Source organism: Heteronotia binoei, chromosome 3 (genome assembly GCF_032191835.1).
Source record: "Heteronotia binoei isolate CCM8104 ecotype False Entrance Well chromosome 3, APGP_CSIRO_Hbin_v1, whole genome shotgun sequence".
In the NCBI taxonomy this organism is placed as follows: domain Eukaryota; kingdom Metazoa; phylum Chordata; class Lepidosauria; order Squamata; family Gekkonidae; genus Heteronotia; species Heteronotia binoei.
In genome coordinates, this window is record NC_083225.1 from 45868338 (window position 1) to 45894489 (window position 26152).

General features: G+C 42.0%; 1 protein-coding gene across 1 annotated transcript in view; it reads right to left on the reverse strand.

Annotated features, from left to right (window-relative positions):
* NALF1 (NALCN channel auxiliary factor 1) overlaps window positions 1–26152 on the reverse strand; it is a 561463-nt gene that overhangs the window by 13904 nt on the left and 521407 nt on the right. The gene's annotated exons all lie outside the window — the stretch shown is intronic.

The following is a 26152-nucleotide window of genomic DNA, read 5'->3' on the forward strand; positions in this document are numbered from 1 at the left end:
CATATGCTCACCAGGCACAATCATGACCATGCCATGCCTTCACGTATCTCAAAGCTGAGCCCTACCTCTGAAAGAAGCTCCAGACTGATGTTCTGTTCTGCTGCCTGGCCAGAAAGCAACAATGAGGGAAAGCAAAGTTAAAAAATGAGGGAGGGAAACTATGCAGAAGAAAAATAAAAATAAAACTGAAGAAAAGAGAATTAGAGAGGGAAAGCAGGGTTTGAGGCTGAGACATGCCTCATTAAAAGAACAACCTAGTGAGGCACTGAATGCAAGGGATGAAATAATAAAAACAGCCGGAGACTACTACACCCGAGAGGGAGGAATGGGATCCTAAAACAGAAACCACAGTAAGTGACTACATAAGACATGTTGAGTTGAGGCCCTACTCTATGTCAAGTTCAAGGGATCCCTGACCTGGATAGCGCAGGCTAGCCTTATCTTGGAAGCTAAACAGGCTAGTATTTGGATGGGAGACCATTGTGGAATACCAGGGTCATATTACGGAGTGAGGCAATGGCAAACCAACTCTGAACATCTCTTGCCTTGAAAACCCTATAGGGGCATCATAAGTCAGCTGTGAATTGACAGCACTTTCCACCATCAACGCATTACCCAAAAATGTTAATTTAGAAATATTTTTTTATTCAGAGGATCCACATAAACTGAGGTCCTAACCTATAGCTTACTTAGCTTGTGCCTAAATCCAACTTTGCATACATATTTTAAAGATAATGCCTTGTCCATCCTTCGGCTGCACAAAGACCCGATCCACTCCAAGTCTCAAGCAGGTACTGCCATTACCCAGCCCAGAGGCCCTCTTTAGCAGCTCCAGGAGCACAGCTGGGCTATGATGTATAAGGTCAGGAGAAGGCTGTGGCCAACCAGAGAGAGCCACACCTGCTGCCACTAATGCTAACCTGGAATCTTACATCTCTGGCTATGACTACATCTGAAAAATCCTGGCCCTTAACAGAGGAAATTTAAAATCCACAATCCAGCACTGATTCTAGATGGCAAACACACACACACAGCTGAATTCTAGAAATGAAAGGGTTTCTGTGAGAGAGACACTGATCTGCTTTCCTTTTACACTTTCACTTTGTAAAGCAAATCACACATATTCTCAGAAGGTGGTGCTGGTTCCCTGCTTCTGAAGATCACACTCAGGCCAAAGAAATTAAAAGGACTGCATCTCTAGAGAGCTGAGCACTTAAGAACTGTGCTATGCAAATACTATTATATTATTATTCGAACACTCAGATCTCAGAATGAAAGCATCAGTCTGTAAAAAGCTGAAGAAACAATCACTCTTGCATTCATATCCAGGACTTAAACCCTCTTCCCCCAATCTTTCTGCTGATGCCATTCAAAGCTAAAGTAATCTGCATCTTTAATAACAATTTGATGGCACCAATTTGCAATTTGTAGATTTATTACTAGCAAAAGTCCATGCTCATGTTTGTATTCATAAATGCTTTGGCTATGCACACCTTGGAGACTACCTCCTTTCCTGGAGTTCCATTGAAACTACTGCAATCAGAACCCTTTTAATAATATTTCCTGTGTACCTCTATATTTGAACAGCATGGGCATGTAATTAAGGACTGTACAAATTTTTGTTTTCATTTCAAAATTAAATGCAATTCAGTTAGTTATTCAGCATGTTCATTTGTGTTCTTTATTTCCATTGGTTTTGGGGGAAGGGGGGACAATTCTGGCTGCAATGTTTCCAACTGGTACAAAATTCTCAGTCTGTGTCTTTCAGTCCTTAATCAACAGACACAAATCTAGCATAAGAAAAAGCAATACTAAGAAACCAGTGGGTGAACCTTTTCATCTTCCTGGACATACAGGTGCAGATCTGAAAGTCACTGTTCTACAAAGAAACTTCAAAAGGAATATACAATGTGAAAGTGCTGAATCAGAACTTATCAAGAAATGAAATACTTTCACTTAAACTAAGTCCTAAACTTCCTCACTCTGTAATTTTGAATAACCCAACAGAACCCACTTTTCAGAAATGTTTATAGACTGTTCTTAACATATTGTTCCATACTGTATCTCTCCACTGACTATGGTTATTTTTTTTCATGCATCAGACTGCCTCTTCCTTTGTTATTTTGTTATCTACCCTACTTCACTCCCCTTCTGTTTAGTTTCACTGCATGAGAAAGTGGCTAAAAACTCTGACCTCTCTCATTATTCATTATGTATAATTAGAGAACCACGCCTGATTTACACAATCGGCCCTCTCTTTGCTTCTCTATCTTTTCCCCTTCCTTTCTGCAACTTTCTTAAAATGAAATATATTTTCTTTCTTTCCATTGTACCTGAGGAAGTGAGTTTTGACTCACAAAACCTTGTGCTGGAATAAATGTTGCTGGTCGTTAAGATGTCCCTGGACTTTTGTTTTATTTTGTACCTCTGTCACCCAAGGGATCCTCCTAACAAATTTCAGAGGAATAACAGAAATGGTCCATTTTATATGCAAAGGGGGAGACATCTGGTATCCAATAAAGCAGGTAGCTTGGCAGAGTGGACACAAATTGTTGCTGTCATGTTTTGCATGATCATGAAGCCACGTCTGTACCAAGCACACCAGCATTAGGTGAAGATATTGCTGATAGAACTATCACATAATAATCCTTCTAACAGCTGGGCCACATAAAGTGTTGATTCTTCCACCTTTCTCTTAATAGAGTTTGTTTAATTGTAAATAATCCCGTGATCCTATGTTCCTGTAAATAATCCTGTGATCTTAACCATTGCTTCTTTGTTTTTAGCCAGTGTGTTGCTATGGGGGATAGAGAAAGAGAGGCTTCTTTTTTTCCCTGAACACTCCATACTGTAGCCTCACCAAAAATTCAGTGTTTTTACCTCTGCAGGAGAAAAAATTCTTCAAGGCACCCTGTTAACAGGTCTGTCTGTATTATTGATTGAAGTGCACACTCAGTTTTGAGAAAACATTGCTTGACACCCAGGTGTCAGGTACGAGTCCCTGATAAGGATTTGTTTCAAACTTGTGGGCTGGAAACAGTTTGCTGATTAATAGTATTGTCATTGCTGATAAAGAGCCAATTATCCAAAGTGTATTCATACATCCATTACTGTATTGTTGTCTGTAGTTATATTTGTCATTATACACATATATTCATGACTGCACTAGCCCATGTATTAGAATACTGGTATTCACTAACTAGCCGCCCTGAGCCTGCCCCGGCGGGGAGGGCGGGATATAAATAAAATTATCTAATCTAATCTATCTAACCTTATATATGTTCCTTATATTCTTTAAGATGTTATGTGGAATAGTATTGGCAACAAGAGAGGTCACCTTGGAGGGTGAGTCCTGTGGGAAGCCAGGGCCAAATCTCATCTCTCTGGTAATGGAAGATAGGTACCAACGAAAGATGTCTGTGAGGTGGAATGCAACCTTGAAGAAAGTAACACTGCAGCCTGAGAAATAATTCAAAGACTTTTGAGTGGGAGAATTAGGCAGGAGGGGTGATGGGCTGTTAACCTGTAACCTTTATTTGGATTGCAAGTTTCATTTTATATCAGTCTGGCAAAGAAAGTAGCCTTGCATATACATGCTACTATATGTTTCTTCATTAAAGCTTCTTCTGCATTTACTCAAGAAGTCTTGTGATAGATTCTGGGCCAAACCTTTCACCAGGGGATGGGGGCAAGTGATCTGTTTCTCTTTGTTCCCCTACCTGATCTCCAATGTTGCCTTTGAGGATGCATGCAAACCACTTGCCTCTGCCATTCCTCTCCCCAGATTACAGCACTGCTTGTCAAAAGGATGGGAAGTACCCCTTCTTCCCCATCTGCAGCAATGCTTGTGGCCAAGGCTTAGGGTTGCCAGTTCCCCACTGGCCACAAGCAGGGATAGTGTGTTCATATCGAGGTTGGAAAACTCCTGGAGATTTGGGGATGGAGCCTGCCAAGGACAGGGACTTCAGAGGGGTACATTGCTGTAGAGTCTACCCTCCAAAGCATCTGTTTTCTCGGGGAAACTGATCTCTGTAGTCTGGAGATGAGGTATAATTCCAGGGGATCCCTAGGTCACACCTGGAGGCTGGCATCCCTAACTGGGGTTCAAGCAAAACATCTGTCTTTCTGCCTGGTAAGCAGCAAAAGAGTACAGAAAGCAAAAACAGCCATGGTTTATGCAGAATCAGTTAATATCACCAATCCAGTGAGCCAGCAGTATGGTTAGTATAACTATTTTGGAAAGCATTTCCTCTTTGGTAGCAAGGTCTGTGTAGCTACTGATTGGGGGAAAAAACCACACACTATCGGTTCCACCATCCACTTATTCTTCTCATTCTCTCATGCCCTTTGACCTTTGTGAACTCTACGCCAGACAACTAGGATGAGAATAATGAATAGAGCCCAGAATACCAAATATCTTTATTTCTTAAAATTATTGTCTGTATAATAGCAAGGCTAATGAAAATGACTGCCAAGAGGTAGCCACATTAGCCTGTTGCAGGAAAAGAAAATGAAAGTTCAGTGGCACCTTGAAGAGTAATAACATTTTATTTCAACATAAGCTTGCCTTGAGTCACTACACACTTCTTCAGATAAGAATGGAAATCAAACTGAAAATCTTTCTCATGGGGCAGGTTACAGGGAAAGACAAAAAGGAATTAAGGCAGAGGGTTAATGCCGGATCAGCTGCCTGCCTTAACTCCTGCCCTTTGGTAACCTGCCATTTAAGAAGTATTCTTAGTTTGATTTCCATACATATCCAAAGAAGTGATCTCTGACTCATGAAGGCTCATATTGAAAAAAAGTTAGGTTTTAAGGACTTTTCTTTGAAAGAAAATGGTGTTTTATCATTTTATTAATTAATATTAGAATGCACGTTCCTTCCATAGAGGTAGTAGCTAGGTGTATGCATTCGGTTCGGCCGAACCGAATCAACCGCCAAATCACCCCTGATTCGGCTGTATGCGGAATCACATACAGCCGATTCCAATTGGGGCCCATTATGCGGGAGCCGAGTATAGCTCCCCGTATACTTCCATATAAATATTCGGAAGTATACACATGTCAATGCAAAAGGCGGGAAAGTGGCTTCTGCAGCCTCAAGGGAGCTGCTAGCCTCCTTTCCTGCCTTTGGTAGCAGTTTCCTGCCTCTCCCATAGCCTCCCTGAGATTGGGGAAGGGGGGGGGAAGAGGAGCCCCAGCAGCCAATCCAAAGCATGCATTTACAAAATGCATTGCAAATGCATGCTTTGAAGGGCTTTTGTGTAGCTGATCCTCCAGCCATCAGCAACAATGTTGTTCTTTTGTCTCTGTGTGAGAGAGATTGTTCTGTGCTGGCCCTTGGCCTCAGCCTTACCAGACTTGCTTGGTGTAAGAGAACACATCTAAAAGGTAAGATGGGGTTCTTGTTTTTATTTTAGTTGGTAAAAGATCTTTTTAAGACTCAGAGTCCCTTTACTTGTCCAGATTTGGGTGGTGGGTACTAGCTTATTTGGGGTTAGGGGGTTCTGCTGGGGTGGGGGGATTTTGCCAATTTGCCCATATCTTACTTTAGTGAAAGGACTTTTAAAAGTGCAGCGTGCTTTTACTTTTCCTGATTTGGGTGGCTTGGATTTCTTGGAGTTAGGGTGAAGGTTTTTTTGGGGGGGGGAGGGGTTGGTAAAGTTCCTGTATTGTTAAAAGTTAAGTTTTTTACTGTTTTAAAAGGATTCTGTGTTTGATTTGTTGCTGCTTGTTGTGCTTGGCCAGCTCTCCCCATTCTTTGGGGCAGGGCTGGAGAGCTGGGATCTGTAGATTGTGTGTTCTGTGGCAGGGAAGCTGGCACCTGGGTGAGAGACCCAGAACCAGCAGGCTTGTTGTGTTTGGCCAGCTCTCCCTGTGTTGTTTGGGGCAGGGCTGGAGAGCTGGCACCTGGGTTTACTGCAGCCAGGTCTGCAGAGCAGACCTTGAGCAGATTGTGTTTTGTGTGGCGGTGATGTTGGCAACTGGGTTTATATTGGTTCCAGGCCTGCACTGCAGGGTTCATAGAGTAGATAGAGGGAAGTAGTGCATTTGGGTCCTATAGAGATTATCTGGTGTGAAGTTAGGTTTGGCTTTGGGTGCCCCAGGAATTGGACCCCCTGGTCCAATTTTTGTTTTGGCCTTATGGGTTTTGTATGGGACAGTGCCCTGAAGCTGCACAGCAGTTTGGGGGGCTCTCCTCAAAACCTCCTGCTCCCCAGAGCCACTTTTCCCATGACAATTACAGTGAGGAAGTGGCTCTAATTGGTTTTTTCTCACCATTGGGAGCAGTGTTCCTTTTGGGGTGCCCACAGATGGGTGCAGTCTTTTTGGGCCAGGGGGGTTTCATGCTGGGGAGTTCCCTGAAGCTGCCCTGCAGTTTTGGGGCCTCTCTCTCAAACCCCCCTCTGGCCAGAGCCACTTTCCCCACAGCAATTATAGTGGAGGAAGTGGCTAATTGGGCTTTCCCCAGCATTGGGCCTTTTGGGGAGCCCAAAGACAGGGACCCCTTGGCCCAATCTTTTTGGGACTTGGGGGTTTTGTAGGGGAGAGTCCCCTGCTGGTTCCCTGCAGTTTTTGGGGCTCTCCCTCAAACCCCCTGCCCCCCAGTAAGCTCTAATTATGCCCTATGTTGCCATTGATTTCAATGGCCCATAGGGTACAATGGTAGAATAGGGGCACCCTCTTTGGGTGCCCCTGGAATGGGATCCCCTGGGCCAATCTTTTTGGGACTTGGGGGGGTTGTAGGGGAGAGTCCCCTGCAGGTCCCCTGCAAATTTGGGGGCTCTCCCTCAAACCCCCTCCCCTCCAGGTGGCTTCAAATACACCCTATTTGCCATTGATTTCAATGGCCCATAGGGAATAATGGGGCCGTATATTCGGAAATAGCCGCACATCTACCGTATATGTGGCTATTCTGACTACGGAATTCAGAAATATACGGGATTCTGAATTTTTCCCCCCCTGTATACTTCTGAATCCATGTAATTCTGAATTTATTTATTTTTTGCACATCCCTAGTAGTAGCCTCCCACCATCATAAGTCTACCAAACTCTTTTCCCAATCCATAAGATTCCCCTCAGTCTTCCTCCCCTCCACTTACCAGACTCTGGCCTGGCTCTAACCAAGGCCCCTTCACATTTTTCCAAAATGGATGTTATTCATGGTTGGCCTGATTCAGAGTAAAGCTATACAAGGATGGAGGTTTCATACTGCGAATTTCATCCCATTAATGAACCATCTCTGAAGTGATCTGGCCATTTCAAGCAGCACCATGCTTCCCACTCCATTTCACTTTTCCCCATCTATTTTTGAACATTTTAAGTTGAGCTCTATAGTGCTAAATCAATATAGCGCTTCTCAATGTATCTCAATGGTGCCACTGTAACTCTGCTACATTGGTCTAGTGCTACAGTGTTCAACTTAGAATGTTCAAAAAAAGTTCAAGGAAGATCATACAATGAAAAAAGGGTAGGGGGGAGCGGAGCACTATTGGAAGAACTGCAGATATTTTAAACAGCACACTACAGTGATTCAGAAGCGAAAAGAAGAGATGAAAATGGAAGAAAGCAATTTACAAGAAAGGCTCAACCACACTTTGCTAACCGGACACGAGTGGCTTTGTATGGAAAGGTAAACAAAATCCATTAGCAGCCAGCTACTATGACGGTTGTGTCTGAAATGACACACACACAAAAGAACCCATTACTAATTGGCTACCAAAACAGATTACAACAGCTGTCTGAAAGGGCCTTGAGACTCACCAAATTCTGCTACCAACCTCTGCCCACTAGATTTCATTCCTGCCTATCCTTGGAAAGTCTGTGGCAAAAATCCTACCAATACACTAACCAAAGTCTGAAGTCTTCCTCCAGGCTTCCTGCAACTGGTGGCTCTTCCTCCAATAGAGCAAGTCACCAGAGTTGGAGGTTCGATCCACAATAATATCTCTTACACCAAATGCTGGTGAGTTCAAACGTACCTCTTTCCTTAAATGTTCAGCAAAACTCAAAGCCAAACTTCTTCCAGAAGCACTGTATGAACTTTCACTGTAGGCTGGGATTTCCTGACTGTGGTATTTTGAAACTTTCCTCTCGGCCTCTGTTGGGAAATCTCCTCCCTTGCCCTGCAAAAGCCTCTAGAACTACACAGGATGCACATTTAGATAAATAAAATAATGTGTGTGTGTAGGGAGGGGAAACATTACCTGCTAAGATTTCTTAACATTATTATTATTTTTTATCTAGGCTGTTGGCTAATTTAAACATCTGAGAGGATCTGGGAGGACATTTTCCCCACCTGAAAGTGTAAAAAGCAATATAGACTGGCTGATCCCCTCCTTTAAATTTAAAAAAAGTGTCCGGGGGGGGGGGGAGGGGAATAAACCTGCAAATGCAACAGCTGGAAGATTGAAAAGTGTGTAATTTTCCAGAGAACCTGGTTCAATGTAACCTATTTCATTTTTATCTGTGCTAGTTTTAATTTGTGTCAGTAAAAGTTTAAATTCTATAATTACTCACAAAGCTGTTATCTTCGGCTTATTTGCAATGGCAGCAGGTAGTGGCAAAGTTGCTAGGTGACCAGTTTTAAAAAAAATCTTGCTAATCTGCGGTTTATGATTACCACTTCCAGGTGGGTTTTAGTCATTCAACCATGAAAGGAAAAATATTCTCATTACAAATGCACATTACAAATGCAATATTAATTACACAAGGAGAGTTTCCATTAAAAACTATTTACAAGACAGCAGGCTAGGTGAAACTTCTATTGTTTTGTTTCTAAAAGAGCTTTTAAATTTTGCTGGGTTCTGAAACAGATGACTGTGTATTCTCTCTTGAGCTCTCAGTACTTTCACTGATCTTATCTCGTATGCTTGCCCCTGCTGGCAAAGTTCAAATATGGAATAAATTATTCCTATTACATTCAACTCCACGGTAGCAAAGGAAGCGGTTGTTGAATCTCGAGGATTTACAGATGCTAAGAAACAGGTCAGTGTGGCTGCTAACTCAATAGATGACCTTAACAATCCTAGATGGGTGCCTTCTAGCTAGCAACAGAAGGCCTGTTTACATATTATGTTTCTGTTGCCTGGAATCCTTATTGAATAGTAGTTTCCACTTCCCCTAATGCAGAACAGATGTGGCATATTTCTATGAATCCCTGGACAAACTAGATTCCCTTAATTCACTCTTCATTGGTGACACCTCACAATAAGAATGATCATTCTTGCTAGGTCAAGCCAAGGTTCATCCATCCCAACATTGTCCTCAGCAGTGCCCAACCAATGCTTTTGGGGCGCTTTCAAGGGGGCTATGAACTCCTTTGGGCTCCCATCACCTGGTCTTCAGGGACAATGCTTCTCTATATGGAAGTTCTGCTTGGCTATCATGGCTGATAGTTGTTGATGGAACGTACATGACATGAATTTGTCTAATCTCTTTTTAAAGTTTTTTGGAATTAAAAAATGGGAGAAGGGTCATGGTGCATAAAAGAGATCCCAGGTTCATTTTTTCAATAAAAGGTACCCCAGATAACCAGGGTATAGGAAGATCTCTTTCTGATACCTTAGAGCAGAGGTCCCCAATAGGGGTTTGCACTTTTTCCCTGTTTGGGTATACTGGACCCCAAAAATATCTGTATTCCCAATATTCCCAAATTCCAAATACCAGTATGGTATTCAGGATTTGGGGTTTTCTATGTTTCCAAATGTTTAAAATCCATTATTTCCTATGGGGAAATTTCTCAAGTAGCAAGGGTGTTTTTAAAGGCACAGGCACCAAAATTGCAGTGGAGCCTATAAATAACTTCAAGCCATCTTCCATTAGTTCCTATGGAAGGGGGGCGGTTGCTTCTAGAGCAAAAGCCATGCCTGCAAGTAGCAATCACTGCTCAAAAGTCTCCCATGGAAGAACCAACAATATGCCCAAGTCCAGCAAAACCCAGTAATCCCAGCAGAACCACAAGCCAATGTGTCAAGCCAAACGAAGCCAAAATCAAACCAGAGAATCTCTGCAGTAGAAACTTTTGCAAGCCCAGCAGAACTGATTGCAACATACAGAATGCCCTGCAGAACCAGTGCCACTATGGCAGTGCAAGCTCAAAAGGATTCATGTCAAATCAGAGAATTCTGCATTACAAACTGAAGAGGGGTATTTTTGTAAGCTCAAGCAGTGCAATATATGGAATGGTCAGCAAAACCCAGTGCCACTGTGGTAAGCTCACCAGAACCAAAGTGAAACCAAAGAACAAATTCGAGGGAGGGTAGATTTTGCAAGCACTGTGCAAACCCCCCCCCCCCCAAAACAGCAAAGGGGATGCCTTGACAAAAGCTGCCTGGGAAGCCCATAGAAACCCTCCAAGACACAGAAACAAAGGGGAAAGAAAAGAAACAGGCATCCTGAGTATGCAAATGCTGGCTCCTAGTCTTCCCAGTAAATCCTGAATAATACCAGGATTTTTCAGGAACATTTTTTTCTGGTTTCTCCCCAAATCCTCATGTGTATTTGGGATGCCAAATATATTCAAAAAATATTGATAAGGTTTGGGTGTATCTGAATGCACACTCCTAGTACCCAACCTTTTTGAGCCTGAGGGCACTGTTACAATTCTAACACAGTATAAGAATATCAAAATCCACTTGCAAACAGTTGCCATGTGAAAGCACCACTTGTTGCCTCCTCCCCAAATGAATCTAAAAAGCTCAACCTCAGGGAGGTGGAATGAAGAAGATGTTGCTGGTAACAATGCAGCCGCAGTAGCTCAGTTCTATCTGGGATGTGATTATGTGCCTGGTGCAGAGTGGTAAGCTGCAGTATTGCAGTCCAAGCTCTGCTCATGACCTGGGTTCGATTCCAGTAGAAGCTGAGTTCAGGTAGCCAGCTCAAGGTCAACTTAGCCTTTCATCCTTCCAAGGTTGGTAAAATGAATACCCAGCTTGCTGGGGATAAAGTGTAGATGACTGGGGAAGGCGATGGCAAACCACCCCGTAAAAAGTCTTCCAAGAAAACATTTATTTGTTTATTTTAGTATATTTCTATTCTGCCCATTCCCTGTAGGGCTTAGGATGGAGTTGTGATGTGATGTCACCCCAGGGGTTGGTGTGATATGATGTGATGTCACCCAAGGGGTTGGTAACGACTCAGTGCTTGCACAGGGGACTACCTTTACCTTTTTACCTTCATGTTCTTGTAAGGACTCTAAAGCTAAGGCTTGGCCAGAGGAGAGCTGAAGGCCTCTTGGCCCTTTGGTTCTTTGTCTATGGTTTGCTCCCTGTGACTTCAGATGACAGGTGACAGGCACTGAATCTGCAACCAGACCAAGTTCTAGTGTATTGTTTAGTATATTTATTGATGCCTATACCTGGCTAGCCCAGTCTCTTCAGATCTCAGAAGCTAAGCAGGGTTGGCCCTGGCTAATACTTGGATGGGAGACCACTAATACTGAGGTCATAATGCATTGGCAGGCACTGGCAAACCACCTCTGAACATCTCTTGCCTTGAAAACCCTATGATGGCACCATAAGTAAACTATGACTTGATGGCAAACCCCACCCTCCTCCAACGTTGATTTTTTTAAAAATGCTGCAAGCTGCTTTGTGTCCTTTTGGAGAGAAAAGTGGGGTATATTTAAACAAACAAAAAAAACTGCACAGAGATAAGCCAAAAATATCTGGTGAGGAATCATCCCAGCAGCTACCAGAGGTGAGGGAACAGTTGACTCATGAAGTTTGCTTCTTCACTAAGTGTGATCAAAAGGGGACAGTGGCCTTCCTCCATTTATATGCTGCTATAGAATTTGCATGACACTAAGCTAATGCATTACTTCTACACACTAGGTGGTGAACTGGTAACCAGTCCATTCTGGGCTATCAGTCCAATTGGTGCACATTAGCTATAGCAGCTAGTATGCCTTGTTTCCTGGGGCTGGTGAAGAGGCTTATCTCCTAGTGGGCCTGACTTTGCTCTGCATATTCCATTGGTTCTTGTATATGCAAATTATCCGATATGACCAATAACAGCCAAGAAGCACCTTAGAAATCCCACCGCTCTTATTCTACCAATAGCAAAGGATGTTCTTCACCAGTAGAAGAGAGATGAGGAGGAAATTTTGTCTGACATTATGCAATTTCCCACGTTGTAATGCATCAGGATGTCCTGACACTCAGAGGAGGATTTTGGGTACCACCAGGAAAAAGACCAGGTAGGAAAGATAAGGACCACCCCCTTTCTGGGAACTTTGCTGTATAATCCAACCCACATCTGTCACCACAGCCAAATTTATTTCATCAAGTTTTAAACAAAATTGACCTTAAAACAGTGGTGGCAATAAAGAGCCATGCTTGGGGGGTGGGGTACAATAATAATTTTGATGACATTAGGGATTGTAATATAATATAGCACAATTGCAATCCTGGTAACAGTACATAACTAATATTCAGCACAGCACTCAGCGGTGGAACAATAATTAATAAAAAGAAATATAGAAAATGCTATGTTTAATTACAAAAACATTAATTGAATATGCTGTCAGAAGTTCAGTCATGTAAATTAAAAGTGACAAAGAGTCAGCATTTACAAGAATCAGAAGAAAGAAGATGAAATCAGGAGAGCACTTGGCTTATCATTATATTGCCTAGCAATCATAAATACGGTAACTTTCTTTTTTACATATTCGCCATTCTTTGCCCCTAATGTGGGACAACCTCAGAGAACAAGTGCTTTAAAATATTCTACAATGCAAACTGTAACTAAGCATATTTGATAATGTAATGCAGGGGTCATTTTGTAGAAAAATAGGTGGTGGAGTTCATCCAGGGATTGTTGTGCAGCTGCACCTACTATTCAATGGACAAGGTGGGGAAGAGAAGGTGGAACTCTCAGAAAGGTTCAGGAGCTGTGCTCCTGTGAGCTCCTGCTGAATTCAAGGCCTGATATAATGTAACAAATAAGTTTCCATGTGTACATCTCAAGCTGGAAGCAGAATTGCATATACAAACAGCAACTTATGTCTTCCTCTGCCATTTTCCCTAACCAGCAATGGTCTTGGGAGTGCATTATTCCCCTGCTGGAGAAACTCAAGTGTACCCTATGTGGTTTCCCCAACAAACCAAACAGTGCCCCGACCAGACCATTTCAGGTCAGGAAAATGGTGCAAGTTGCAAAATGGTGATGTACCTTCTCCACATGTGCCACAGCTGCAATCCAAATTGAATATCTCCTTTGGGAGAACTGAGGAGAACCTAACACCTAATGTGAGACTCTTACACAGGAGTAACCCAGACTCAATCTGTTCTTTGTAATGTATGGATTTGCCTTATAGTAATCTTATAGGCAGCCTTTAGAAAAGATGTCTACTCAATACAAAGAAGTCCATGAGTTCTCCTGACACATGCTGTATGCTGTGGGAATATCCAGAAGTGCTGCTGGGCTCACAACCCCATGGGGATCATGTGAACTCACCAAGTATCCTATAGACAAGTGGATGTTCAGCTCTGCTGCCTAGTCAGATTACCCATTAAAACAAACACAAAAATCTAATGTAGGTTATGAAACTCTTCAGCCCCCCAAGGAAAAGCCAGAAAATTGGAAATGATGGGCTTTCAGCTCCTAAAGACGTCTGTTCTCTTGGAATTTGAGCAGCGGCAGGAATAGCCAAGTTATAGCTATGCCACACTCTGCACTCAGGCACACCGCAGCTGTGTATATATTGGCAGGCAGCTCCTTGTCTTCAGGGAGCTAAGTGGGTAAGTTCAATTTATCCTTGCAGTCGCTGCTCCTTTTCACTTTTATTGCAAGATGTAAACAAAAACAGCTACCCTCATTTATTTTTGGCCTGAATTAGTTATATTTTACTGCTAAGATTCCCACAGATATATATTGTATGCACGCGTGTGAACTGGAATGCAACGGCAGGAAGAATTCTGTGGGCAGGGGGGTGTATTATGTGTTACATAAGTGTTTTGATGCAGCAGCAACAGCACCTGGCTCACAAAATATGATGTATTGTGGGCGCTCAAAACAATTTCCTTTACTAAATCTGGAAAAAAGAAAATTATGGCCACCTCTCTCTGTGTATGTACAAAGTGGGAATATTATTTTTAACTCTCCCTTTTTGGCTCCAGTAGTCCCTGAATGTGGAAACTGAATCCCAACTTCCTTCTTCCAGGTTTTATTTTTCCAAATCCTCCCCTTTACCCACCATAAAAGTACTTGATTGCTAAGAAATCTTGGATAAAATAAACTGTTCCCCCTACTGCATTTTACGAGTGACTAATACTACAATTCTAAGAAGATCTACTCATAATCCTACTGAAGTCTACTCAATGGGAATTACTCCTGGGCATAAGCCCTACTAAATACATCAGCAGGATTCTGAGTAGACCTGCTTAGGATGACACTGTAAGTCATGGGTATGCTAAGATATTTCTCTAATACTTACTATATTATTTTTATATATATTTCAGATATTTATATGCCACTTTTCCCCCCAATGGGAACCCAAAGCTGTTTATGACACTGTATTCCAGCCCTTCATGTTATCCTCAAAGCTGTCCTATGTGATAGAAGAATAAAAACCTCTTATGAAATACCTTCTCCTCTAGAGTGATGAATGAAATCCCTTTTAAAAAGTGATATTTTAATACTGGTACGCAGTCAGTTCACACTGCTGCAAGATCTTAGATTCAAGAATCTTGAAGTGAAGTGTTTGAAGCTAACATTGATAGCATTGCTCCTGTACTTGACTGGACTACTAAGCAAGCAATACTTTTAGAAGGATGTTGGAAAAGCACCTTTTGTAGAACTTCTTCAGGGGTTCATTGTGGAATTGAAGGAGAGCCATTTGGGAGCCTGTCAAACAGATGGCTTTTGAAACCAGGCAGTAAAGCACAACCCTCCTCTCTTGTTTCAGTGGCCTCAGAGTTTTCCATATTGTCTCACTTTGTGCAAGTATTCCATTTCTGGCACCCATGAAGCTCAAAATGAGAGTTCAGATTAAAAGCCACCACCACCATGAATCTTCCAGGTTCTGATTGATCCCCAGTGTGTTGCCCATGGGCACCAATGGGTTTCCTGGGGACTGTTTGTTTCTTTCCCCAAAGCATCTCTTACTCAAAGCAAAGCAATAAATCTGGCTGTCCTCCACCTCACTGGAGCAGGAGAATCCAGAAACAACTGACCTCATAGTGGGTAAATGCTTGGTTTGCAACTTCCCAATGCTTTGTGATTGACCCCAGTACACCAGGGCAGACATTTTGTGGTGGTGCTCCTTCCCTGTAATCAAAATTCTAAAAGTGCCCACAAACTCAACAAGATTGGGGATCACTGCATTATTATTTTCAAGGAAATATTATTTAGGGAAGTGAGATGGGATATAAACAGGGTTGCCAATAAGCCAGGAGAAAAATGACCTCAATAGAAGCTTAATTTGTGGAAACGGGCATCTGAAGGTGATGGAGGTAAACAACATCCCATTACATTTCTGTTAAAGGGACAATATTATTTTTCTCCAGGCCTTTTGGCAGTGTTTGTACTGAGAGAAGAGAGGAACGAGGAAACAGCTTAATTGAAAGTACGGCTATGAGGTTGGAGGAGGAACAAAAAAGATAAAGACTCAGTTTCATCTTTATAGTTCTTCCTTTCTGAAGACCAAATTCTAACTAATCATCTACTAGGAATGATTCAGAAATCCTGCCTCTGCACATACCGCTGTCTGATTTCTTTGTTAAACTCCTTTTCTTCCTCAAAAAGCAGGGAGCTACACAGAGAATAAATCCTTGCATTATTGCCCAGATGCTCTTGAAAGCTTCTTCATGGCTGGTTACAGCGGGCAGTTTAAGTCACCCCGGGGATGGCAGGGAAGTGTATCGAAAAAGTGTGTCCAAACACACTCATCTGCCTGACGTCCCTGTCCTGTATTGACCTATCCTGGCCCGACAGGAAGCCGCCTCAGAAAGGTACCATGTATAAAGTGATACCTAATTTCTAGGGTAGCTCTGAGGTGCCTCCCTGGCCATCTGGACAGCTGGGAACTGCCTTGGGGGTGCCCTGGGAGTGGCAGATAGGCACATGAGTGCTCTAGATGCTCCTCCAGGGTGCATGCAGTCCGTCCCTGTTTCAGGGTAGGCCATGCGCCATCTGGAAGCTCCTATTTCCGCCGGCTTACTTCAGGGCTGGCTCGCTGACACCCTGAGCTAGCGGTGTGGACCCAGCCCATGAGAACCTAAAAGAGCTCTTATTATGTCATTCTTAATTTTATCCTTCTTGGCTGTAGGTCTCAATTGCATAGTAACAACACTGACCAAGTAACAGTGCTGCCCTAAGCAGAGTTACACTTTCTAAGCCCACTGATCTCAATACACATACAAAGATGGAACTGTGCTTATTCCGCTGTAAACAGGGGTGAAATGAGATGCTACGTAACAGGATTTGGAATGTATATGAACAACCCACAGAATATGAGAAACATTGCCCTGAGGTTTCTGTTCAGTTTCATGATTAAAATAATCATGATCATTCCCAATTTTTCTTATTTTCACTGTGCTATTAATTATTTTTGTAAACTGCTCTTGGACTCCCAGATATGGTCACTAGAATACAAGTACATCCACCTCCTGTAGTATTGACTGCACAGCAAACCAACTGAATATGCCAAAGATGATTCACTGTCATTCCAGATGCAAAGATTCTGACTCTTTCTCCTGCTGTGTCAGCTTATCATTTCCCCTCTTGCTTTTATACACCCCTATTTACCATTCCTAGCTACTGAACATGGCAGAGCAGTAGAAGGGACTGTATGTCAAACTGCTGGAGCAGTGAGAACCCTCGGGAGACTTTGCATTGATTGTAGGTCTCCAGTTGCATCTCCACACTCTGATCTCCTGTCTAAGGGCTTCATTCACTAAAACATACATCTTGGCTTATGCTCCACTGAAAACTAAGGAAAACTGTGGAAGCGGTAGAAAATCAATTTTTAAATGGATTTCAGAGCTGAGAAATCTTAAACAAGAGCAAGATATACAAACCATACCCTGTGACATCAGAATTTAAAACGGCACCATTTTTAGAGGAGGGAAATAGAACAGCTTGATTTGGTTTATCTGTATACATGACTCAAACATACATGAGATTTATATTGTGCCATTCTGAGTATAGTTAATAATCGTAAAAAGCAAGTCATAAATTATGGAGGAGGAGGACACTGAATTTCCACCATGCTCTTCGCTTGGAATCTCAGAGTGGTTTACAATCTCCTTTCCCTTCTCCTCCCCACAACAGACACCCTGTGAGATAGGTGGGGCTGAAAGAGCTTTTTCGAAAGCTGCTCTTGAGAGGACAGCTCTGAGAGAACTGTGACTGACCCAAGGTCACACCAGCAGCTGCATGTAGAGGAGTGGGTAATCAAGCACAGATTAGAGTCTGTGCTCTTAACCACTAAACCAAACTGGCTCTTAAGCATGTAGAATCTGTGAAGAAACAGCTTCCAGGCACACAGACTATTCTAATGCAGTTTTCTTGTTCACATGGCAGTGAGATGGGATATAAACAAGGACCCAATGAACTGGTAGGATACAACTTTTTATACATATGGAGATGCTAATCTTATCTATGTCCCAAGCCACTAGTTGTTTCTTGAAGCTAGTGCTGGATTTGAGGCCTTGTATATTTATTCAGAAAACGTGAATACTGCCTCTGCAAAGGCCTCCTCGAGGTGGCTCACAAAGTTAAAACCAACACTATGAAATCATAAAAAAAAAATCATACAAATTATAAGTTATACAGCAAACCATAGACTCAAGCCAGGGTCATCAAAACTGAATAAGCAACATTCAGCAGACTAAAGTAACAGGCATAAAGCAGTCTTCAGGCTACCCATAAAAACAGCATCACAAGATGGATCCTCTAAGTTATAAGTCTCAAGACAGGCATGAGGCAATCTTCCCAAGGGAGGACATTCCAAAGGTGAGTATCACCACTGGAAAAGCCCTGTTGCTGGTTGTCAGCTTCTGCTGGTTAGCACATAGAGACCTTTGGGGAAAGGAGGTTAGAACAGGCAGGAGGGTCAGTATGGGAGGAAGTGGTTCTTCAAGCACCCTGGCTTCAAAATATTTAGGGCCTTAAAGGTATAAACAAGCATTTTGCATTGTGCCCTGAAATGGTAAACTACTTTAGATTGGAGATGCAATGATTTATCCTTCCATTATGTAGTAATTTCTTCTCTTTCCTTACAAATAAATTTACTTTGTTGATATCCCACTTCTGCTCCCAGTTGAGAACCAACTGTCTTGCAACATTCTTTCTCTATCCATTTTATCCTTACAACAACCCTGTGAGGTAGGTTAGTTTCGTCGAAGGTCATCCAGCAAGCTTCTATGGCACAGTGGGAATTTGAACCCAGGTCTGACAGCTTTCTAACATCTTCACTATCCTGGTGCTCAGTAGAAACCCTCCATGGGTAGGTGTCATATGTAAGCTTCTAATTCAAAGGACTGAAAAGAAACACACAGAAGAGAAACTCTGTGGCTGTGACTAACTGAATGCTCTGAGTCTTTCCTTATCATAAAAGAGAATGAGATTGTGCATGGGGGATGCCTGGGTTTCTGCAGGCATAATGTGAGCCAGCGGAATGCAGCACAGGTGTCAAAATACCTGGTTCCAATCTATAGATCACACATGATCATATAAAGTTGCCAGGTGAGATTGTGCTGCTGGGGGGGGGGGGGTTGGAGGGACATTCTGGGAGTGAGCAGGGATGTCGTGCAAGTAATGGAGGCACACTGATGACATCAGGGGTGATGCTCTGGATTTGGGGCAAAATGCCCTCAAAATATAGAGTTTTGCACAAAACCCAGAGTGTCACCAATACGCCTGCATTGCTTCTGGGTGATGTTGCTGTTTGGGGGTGGGGGAAGCTTCCGCCTGTGGGCCAGCTGGCTGCTGATGGGCAGGAGTCTGCAAAAGTGGGGGATCCCCCACCCCAACCTGGAGAATGGTAACCCTATGATCATATGAAGTTGCATTATATGGATTCAGACCATTCGCCTGTCAAGCTTAGTATTATCTTCTCTGACTGCAAGCCGTTCTACAACATCTCAGACATAAGGTCTTTCACAACCCCTGTGACTCTTTTTTACTAGAAATTGCCAGGGACTTTCTGCATGCAAGCAATATGCCATGAAGCCACATATCCTTATGAGCCCACGCTGATTTCACTGTAGTACGATTTTACTTTATGGGCATCATTCAGGAACAGACATGCCTAAATTACAGTAATATAAAGATGATTGAAGTACTGAACTACAACCTTAAATCCCACTGGTGTTAATGAATCCTGCATGTGCCCTACTATTCCTTGGATTGTGATTTTAATCCAAAAAACCCTTGTGATGGGGCCACACTGAAATATCCTTCCTATGTTAAGCCACCCTAACAGGTTACAAGAGCTCACGCATCCACCATGGGGTTCAGCATGGCCTTAGACCATTGTTTGGGAATGGAGCCTGGGAAGGGCGAGGTTCAGGGAGGGACCTTAGTGGAGTCCACTCTCCAGAGGCACCATTTTCTCCAGAGGAACTGATCTCTGTCATCTGGAGATCAGTTATAATTTCATGCGAGCCTTTTTTCCCCCTGGGGAAACGCAGTGGAACGGAGTTCTGGAACCTTTCCCTGGAAACAAAATTCTAAAGAAACGTTTAAAAAGTTCATGAGAGGCACCTGTGTGTTTCTCCTTCATTTCCCTCTTGAGAGTTCCAGCACCTCCTTTTCCAGGGGAGAAAAATCCTGGAAGAGATCTCCAGGATTCACCAGGAGTTCTGGAACATTCTGAGTGTTCTAAAAAATCTTACACGCAGTAGTAATTTCTCAACAGTGGCCCCAATTCTTCATAACCTCTTCTGATGTGAAATCCACCAGAATCCATCCTTGCTGCCAATTTGGTATATGGCTAAAACTTTAGTTGATTTATCAAGGCATGTGAACCATGTATTCAAGACCGGCCCAAGATACAGCTTGCGATTTATTTTTTTTGCTTTATTTAAACTACTTTTTCAATTGTTGTAAGCTGTTTTGGATTCCATTCATTAAAAAGTAGGATTTAAAGAAGGTGTTCACTATGATTATAGTGATGATATTGTGGCAAAGGTTTTTTTTAAAAAAAAAATGTTTTCTTATTGATGAAGAAATTGGTATTGTTTCATTATATTTGTTTTTCCCTTGTCATTCTTCTAAAGGTTGTGAATAAAAAGATAGAGGAAATAAAATGTGAAGCAAACACAGTCTGGGATTACAATTTTGACACCTTTTCACATTAGTAAAAAACATTTGACATTCAGATAAACTTACTTCATTTTTCATATTTGCTGGTTTTAAAAGCATAAAACTGACACGCTGAAATGTATTCTGACTGAACGCTGTACAACTGGCTGAATAACCCCACAATTTAATAACTGACTACATCTACAGGCTCTTTTTACCACAGCACCCCCCTCTCCCAATGATTTACAATAAAACCCAAACCAAGTAAGTCTTTTTTTAAAAGAACCTAAGTCATCATGACACAGAGTGTCACAGAAAGCAACAACAAGCAGAGCAATCAACACAGAATTAGAATGTCAGGGGTCCCCATCTTGGTGCCCATGTGTACCATGGTATCTGCCAGCACCTTTCGTGCCAAGTGTTTTTTAAAAGTAGGTGGGGCCCAGCAAGACTTCTTATTGCCCACTGGAGATCTGATTGGTTGTACAGATTTTTTTAAAATATGGCTTTGACAAAAGGTGCCACCACAGTACAAGGATCATCATTGTGTGACCGAAAGTAAGCTACAGCAGTCATTTTGTGGCTTGCTCCATCTCCTGTGGCAGCTATTTTATTGCAGCCATTTTGTGGCTGAGTCCACCTCCCTATGCCAGAATTCCAAAGGTGCCAGCTGGCTCAAAAAGGTTGGGGATCTCTGGAATAAGTGGAACAAACTGCAGCGAAACCCCGAAATTCTTTAATCTAATCGCTGAAGGCACCATGATGAATTTCAACTCTCTTCTAGAAAGAAGGGAGCGAGTGTGCCTGCCAAACAATCAAGAGGTGAGAAACAAAGAATAGAGTCTCTGCAGAAAAATGAAACAGCCTGCAGGTAGCTGCACTGCACTGGTCTAAAACAAAACTGCAGGCACCAAGGTCATAACAGTGTGCAGGCTTTCAAGTTCTCCAGAATCCATCATCAGGCTGGATTTAAAAAAATAAATATTTTTTTGTCAAAAAAGTGAATTTATTAACAAATGCAACAGCCTACTTTTCTCTACAAATCTTTCCCAAATTTCCCAATAAATAACTTTGACAATTTGGGGGCGGGGGGGAATGCTCTTTTCTAAGTGCCAATAAACTTACTGGTTAATTACTGTAGAAATATGAATTTGGCCTTTGGAATTATTCAATTTTTATTACCCTCTACAATAACATCATTTGTTCCTAGCAAATCTTCCAGGTAACTCTTTTAAGTATTTATAGCTTACTAAATGAGTGTCACAGACATATTATTTTCAAGCATGTCTCTATGCACTTACGGTATGAATCAGTATCAGCAATTTCAATCAGTTCTGCAGACTTCTGTCCCACCAAAAAGAATGAAACTTTGGACCAGATTAATGATTATGTGACAATACATGTAAACTCCCAGTGGCTGTTGGGGTGGGTGGCTGGTTCTGCAGTACAGAGAGACATGTATAACCCATACTCTGTCTGAAAATTTTCTGAGAGTTCCTCTAAAGCTGAGTTAGTAGCCTCTAGCTCACACATTTTTGTCTTAGCTCAGGAAAACTGGCTCCAGAGCAAACTAATTTATTCAGTAACTCACAACTTTAATGCCAGTAGCTCACGAAGTAGCATTTTTGCTCACATGACTTCACAGCTTAGAGGGAGTATTGCTGGGAACTCCTCAGAGTGGTTTCTGTCCACATGGCCTTGCAATATATTTGCAAGGGAAAAAAATGTGCCTCTAGAAGCCATGGGAGCAAAAGCACCAGAGGAGAGAATAATAATGAATGTCCAGTGGGGGATTGTTACATATGTTTGGATGTAATACGTAGCATGGCACTTGCACTGGTGCATGATGAAATAAGGATCAGCGGTGGTTAGTACTTGGGTGGGAAACCACCAAGGAAAACTGGGGTTGCTATGTAGATGAAAGCAGTGGCAACCACATCTACTTGTCCCTTACCTGGAATACCCCATGGGTGGGGTCACCATGAGTCAGCTGCAATTCAATAGCACGTTCTTCTTCTTCTTGTGTCTTTGCAAGTCAATGGGGGGGGGGGTGTTTCAGGGTGGGGGGTGCTGAAACACCAGCTATCAGAACAGATATGGCTCCTTGATGCTTACAAATTTGTACAAGTACAGATTACCCCAGTGTCTCTCCTCTGTCAGTTTTGCTGTCTCCGAGTAAGATTAAACTCAGTTGTGGTTAACTCTGAAGAGTTTATTGCATTAAATCTCATCTGCCAAATTAAATCAAAGTCTTATAGAAGATACATACTGTCTGCAGGGCTTCCATTGAGGACTTCCTATGTTTTATGGTAGGCTATTATTTGTTATATACAGGAATGTTTAAGCTTTATAAGAGAGCTGTTCCATTTTACTGTCCATAAATTAATTCTTGGTGATCATAAACACTTCATCTGGTTAATTTATGAGATACTCTAATGAAACAAACCAGAAGATTATATGGGCTTGGTAAAAGAAGGGGAAGGGAAGTAGAATAGTATATTACCAATTTATTAGTTTAGCACTATCTCATCTGTGTTCTGGACTTGTTAAATTTTCATAGAAGAAGATTTTCAAGTTTTTTACAGCAGAAATAAATATCAGTATTTCTAACAGTGATCTGGGGTTTGTAAAAACTTTCATCAATCAATATATGTTAAACATCACCAAAGGCAGAATTCATTGCATCTTCACTCTATTATTCAACAGTTTGGTGTAGTAGTTAAATGCATGGTTTGATTCCCCTCTCCTCCACATGCACCTGGTGATGTGACCTTGAATCAATCACAAGTTCTTACAGAGCTGTCCCTCTCAAGAGCAGTTTCTATCAGAGCTCTCTCAGCTCCACCTATCTCACAGGGTGTCTGTTGTGTGGAGGGAAAGGGAAAGGAGATTGTAAGCCACTCAGAAACTCCTTTGGGTAGTGAAGGACAGGCTATAGATCCAAACCTTCTTCAACATCAGTATATCAGCAGAGTTTTGAAACCAAGTGATATATCCATTCTTCCTTTGCAGGGATGAAATTTGAGAACTGCTCTGGATATAACCACATTGTTTATTATTACTCTAAATAACTATTGATCAGTTGTCAATATTGTAATATCATTTCATGTTTGTTTAGTCAACCTTTCAACTTCAACTACTGCAATTTTGATTGGAAAATATCATGTAAATGACTAAAATGTATGGAGCCAATGCATCTAGTTTTCACACACAGTCATAGATCAAGACTAATTTTGTGTTTCAGCCACCATCATAATTTTGTGTTTCAGCCACCATAATCTGATGCCTTCAGAATTTTCAGCACAGATAAAAAAAAAATCAAAGTTCTATGCTCTTTGAAGTCAAGTAGTTTTCAAGTAAGACACTCAATAACCTGGAGAGGAGAAGAAAATATATTCTCCTACAATCTTATCTGGAATTGCCTCATGAACAGCACACTGGCTTCAAACATGCTAGATGACTTGTGTGGGAGATTCCCTTCTCCTGCATTTTCCAGCCCCTTCTAAAAATCTGTTCTCACTGCTCTTTCCTGCAATAGGTGAGGTAGGCAGCAACCAGTCACATGACTTTTCTGGTGGGGTGCCTTATCTTTGGAATGCCTGTCCATTGAGACTCACCTGGTGCCTAACTAACTAACTTCAGGTACAACATAAATAGGATCTTGTAGAATTCCACAGGGCCTGCAAAACAGAATTGTTTCACTGGACCTATGGTTGAAGACAGTATCAGGGTTTCCGGGTTCCATCACCTTGAGCTCAGCAGGGGTCCGTGAAGCTTGTCTCTTGCGGCCCCCCTGAATCAGGCTGTTGGAGAGGTGCCACAGACGTGGCACTTCTAGGGGAGACCCTGGAGGGGTTTTCTTTCAGCATGGGGCTTTTGCAAGGAGACAGGGATACAGCGGCTCCTGTCTTTCTTGTGTGTTCCAGTGCTCCATGGACATGATTGCCATTACGGCAAAAAGAGGTGAACACCCAAGCGCTTGCTTTCTTTTCTGTTTAACAAGCCTTTGACGCATTGCTTTCCTACCTCAAACACGGAAATTCTACTCTGCAAGTAAGTTTGCTTTTCATACCATCGCCTAATGGGTCATTTTACATAACAACAAACGGGTCAGTTCAAAGGAACGGAGAGAGGTGAATTCCCCCCACACACACTTTCCCATGAATCCGGCTTCCAAAAGATAAAAAGAACAACTTTGAATGCCAGCAACAATCTGAATTTGACTGAATATAGATACTAAATCGACCTGGATTATGATTGAATAAGTGATAAAGAGACTATTATTTGGTTATAATTTGGTCTGAACAAATGAAATATATTCCAAAGAGATTGGTATTTGTCATCTGAGTGCAACTGAAATGGCAACAATCAAGATATACGGCTGGTGGAGATTTGGAAGGATAGACTAACTGGACCTCTGAGTTACTTTTCAACTTTGATTATTAGACTGAGTTATTCTATGGAGTAAAATGGCATCACAAAGCAAAATGTTTCATTAAAAAGATACAATGACTATCATATTTTCTCTAAAGCAGGACCTTGGTTTATTAACAGAGTTGATAAAAAGCAAATGGGAGCTTTTATGTTGAAAGCTAGCAAAAACTTGAATCTACATGGGCAGAGTGACAAAGAAATCTTGGTGATGTCTGTGGAGTTCGAAATGGAAAAAGATCCGTCGGGAAACAAAAAGAAGAAAACTAAAATGGAACCTTATGGCACAGTTACTAAGAAGAACCGGAAGTTAAGGCTGTTTTAAGTTTTTTTGAGAGAATCTAATGGGGACTCTAATGGCAGTTACTATCGTTACTGAGAGGGGTGCTTACATTAAGGAGAGAGAATGCACATTTCATAAAAAAAAATCAAAACGTGGAAAACTTTCAGGAAGAATGGATTTTAAATTGTTTTCCCTCTCTGTAGGTAACTGGATAATATGGAAATCTCAGCAAGATATGCAATTTTAAAAGGCAAAGTGAGATTTTTCGGTCATAATAGGTTTGTTCTTCCCTGATTAATATGGACATAAGAGCTAAAGGATTGAAAAGTTCTGAAAAGAAATTTAGATAAATAAACAGTTAACTTGGATTAATTTTTCTAGTCCCAGTCCACCACAACTACAGAGCCAGTCCAGGTCTTCTCCGCCTCCTCCTCGCCTCCTCCTCGCCCGACAGAAGTAACGCTAAGCAGCACAGCACACCCAGAAGCACCCCCTCATAGGAAACAGCCAAGGTTTCTCCGCTCCATGCGGAGAAGCAAAACAAAAGGAAGTGGAAAATAAGAAAGGAAAACAAAGAGCCAAGTCAAACGGTGAGTCCAGCACTTCTTCAAATTCTCCACCAAACGCCTTCCACCAGACGCCTCCTTGTTCCGGAGGTCGGAGCTGAATCGCCCTAAGGCGCGGCTTGGCTTCGGGACAGGGAAAGAAGGGTGCCTTCGGAGAGGAGCTCCTTCAGGCACTTTCCCTCGCCCCCTCAGTATACTAGCCTCCTTCAACAGGAGGTCTGTATGGATTCACGAGTCCCCCGTAGAAGCCTAAGTTCGGCTCGTCTCGGCAGAGCTCCCCGAGACGCAGCCGCTCCGCCATAGACCGGAAACTCAACTTGGATTAATTTTTAAGACAGACAGACAACACAATTATTTTGTAATCTGGTAGATTTGCTCTTAATATGTTTATTTGGAGAAGTAGCTTATATTGAGATAGATAAACTAATATGCTCCTTGTTTACCATTTTTCTTTCTTATATCTCCACTTTTTACGTTATTTTAAATTTGATCTTTTTCTCTACCCGTAAGTTAGAAGGATAAAGAAATATTTGGTTTTTTATGCATATCTAAATGATGACATTGCTAAAATAACAAGTCAGTTTGTATTTTTAATATGGTTAAGCTTAAGTTTAAGTATTTT